Raw genomic sequence first — 3,098 nt, 5'->3', positions numbered from 1 at the left:
GCTTGTTGACAGAGCATAATGCTGGAAGTTAGTAATTTGGTCGAGATCGTCTGAGCTAGAAGCAAGGGCTTCCTGCAGAAGGTTGAAGTCGCCTACATGACGCCACAAATTGAGACCTTCCGGCAAAATACAGGCCGAAGGAAATTCATTTGCCAATTTGGATAAAAATGTAGATTTCGTCGCCCCTATATTTCCCTCGATAGACACTCTTGTAAAGGGTGGCATGTTCGGCTTACCTTGGACGGTTTAGAAGGTTTATGATTAGCGGACGAAAAGGTGGCGATCTTCGTATCTGTAAAGAGGACCTAGACTTAGAATGCAAGTTCTTCCAAATGGTATCCACCCACCCCCCAGTTCAATTAGCCGCCATTTTGTCTCGGTTCTAAGTGATATCATTCTTAAGGCGGGCGAATTTTTTGCAAACTTACGAACTAGTGAGATAATGCTAAAAATACCGATTTTTGAATATTTGTATGAAATATCCACAGACTGAAGTTTTGGCCAGCTATATCCCAAAAAATGTCGGCTAAACTGAATATGCCCTTGAACGCCACGCAGTGAAATATGATGTGTAATTAATAGTTGCTGGGCATATGAGCGTGCGCTGGTTGGACTCGTTAGCGCTTCCGAAATATAATCTAAATTGGCAATATACGTGATTTGAATCTGATTTGTTAGAAGCAGTCGCGCTAGGCGACGCCTTTCGAATCTCCATTTTGAACAGCAGCCCCGCTGGTACTCCGAAAAGCCAAAAATTGACAAAGTTGAGACGTGCCAATATTTAATTCTTTTGTATAAATATCTGAAATCCTCTGTAGCTCGCTGCGGCGTCGGTGGATTAATGACATGGACTTCGTGTTTTCTATGTCGACGCACGTAGTCGTGGCATATTGCGTTAAATCGAGATGATACTGATGATAGCCTTATTATATCTGGGACCGCCAGGTAGGTAAGCACACGCTCCAAACAGTCGTTGTTTAAATTATTCATTACTCACAATATTAGGAGTCCGCAGTATGTGTCAGGTGCCGGGTTGCAGGGTGTTCTGAAATGGGACAAATAGACAAATTTGTAATGAGTTGTTTATTTTAAAATATATTCATGGCTAGTTAGATTACAATCGGTACAGCAATTTTTAAAAAGCTGCCTTGGCTCTTCATAACCATCTATTTCAACTACGCTAACATCCGCTGGGATAATTATGCGAAAGTGCTCGAGCGGGCTTTTAACATTTAGAAGAAATCTGTTTACTATGTCAAAGCACTCCGCATAGCCATAATTTGTATAACAATGAGAAATGCTGGAAAAATAAAACTGCACGCTGTCAATGTTTAATAAACACCAGCATTGATCAACTGCCGAGGCAGGGTCTAATTGAATATTAACAGAATCCCCCCTCTCTAAGCAGGAAGCTAGCGCTAAATAGTCCCAATTGGCTCGGAAAATATTATCGGCGGCCCATTTTAACCGTTTTAAATAATCCACATTCCTAGCAAGATTATTATATCTCTCAATTGACCTCTCCAAAATCTTTCGCAGCATGATGATTGTCACAGGGCCGGCCCGGTCGTGAATGGAGTAAAACAACATTTTAATCACAAACTCAAAGCTTGTGATGTGCGCCCACTTGCACACAAGCTCTAACCACGCCAACTTTGCCCGATCATTGGGCACGACACTCATTGACTTGGCAGTTAAATTAAAAAGGGATTTGGGGGATTTTACAATATTTAGGGGAATGCCATTTGTGCGCTGTGGACCCATTCCTTGAAATTGGACTCTGCCAAAAAATAGAGAATGAGGAATGTTTAAGCATTGTGAATTGGGAAGCCCACCGATACCTAAGTCGACTCCTTTTTCACCTCATACCGAAAAGATGTCCTACGACATTTACTGCAACATGTAAACATCTTTATTGGAGATTCATAATTACGGATTCGTGGCGGCACCGTTTTGTGTGGCAGCACCAATTTTACAATTTTGACCAATTTGGGAAAACATAAAACAAATCCAATTACCGAAAAAAACATTCTATCGCTTGCATAGCTTTCACCCAAAATAAGAGTAAGAACTTGGACGTTGTACGTGAACCAGACAGGATCGGGATAATTGTGTGCCATCCTCATTGTTAGCATTGCAGGTTTTTTTTTATCAAATGCACAGTTTACAAATGTCTCTAAATCCATCCCGTTAATACTAAAGTCCTCTACATCGCTCCCCCGCATACTGTTGTTGATCCATCTTAGTTGATGGGGCCATTGTACCGCATCTATTAGGCCGTGCGATGGCCAGTCGCGTGTCCGCTCACACGCATCCCGAATTAGTGGCAGAATTTCAACCCACGTTGGAATTCCGCCAAACCAATATAACTCAAGAACAATGGATCGTATAATTCTTTCAAAAACTCTGATGTGTTGTAGGGGGCAAATATATTTCAAAACTTCTATCAGCCAGAAGCGACGGCTCATGCACTCATTCCTTTCTGTTATTTCCCATGCACACAGTTGTTCTAGGCTCGGTGGCGTGTGAACCATTCTCACCTGTTATAAATCCGCGGTAGCGCACTGAGCCGCTTTCTCTGGGGCTGTATCGGCGAGGCGGGGCGTGGCGGCGCGGGGCGGGGCGGTGCGGGGCGGTGCTGCGCTTCACTGCACGGGGCTGAAACAAGGAGCGTGGTGAGTCACCTTGCTGCGCCGTAGGGCTATGCATCCCATCGCACTCCGCCGTGCTCCGTCAACTTACCTCAGTAGGGCAGGGCGGGGCCGCGCTTCACTGCACTGCGCTAAAACAGAGAGAGAGAGAGCCGTGAGTCGCGTCGCTTTCGCAGCGCCTTGGGACTAGGCATCCCATCGTAATTCCATCTGAGCGGCTGGGGGCCCAGCCTGTCCGCAGCGGGGCATGGAGTGGTGGGGCCGGCGGGTAAGGCATGGCGGGCGCGACGGCTCCAGCGGAGGTAGCGGGCGTAGTCGGGAGCGGCGGGGCGGGGCGTGGCGGGGCGCGGCGTGGCCGAGGCAACCGGCCCGGCGCGGCATCGTATTAGCGGTCAAGTTTGCGACAGTGGCCTCGGGGCGGGGCGTGAAGGTGGCAAGATGGCTCCG

This window comes from Frankliniella occidentalis, unplaced genomic scaffold (assembly GCF_000697945.3).
Source record: "Frankliniella occidentalis isolate FOCC.00 unplaced genomic scaffold, Focc_3.1 Scaffold419, whole genome shotgun sequence".
Taxonomy (NCBI): Eukaryota; Metazoa; Arthropoda; class Insecta; order Thysanoptera; family Thripidae; genus Frankliniella; species Frankliniella occidentalis.
This window is presented reverse-complemented; position numbering follows the sequence as displayed.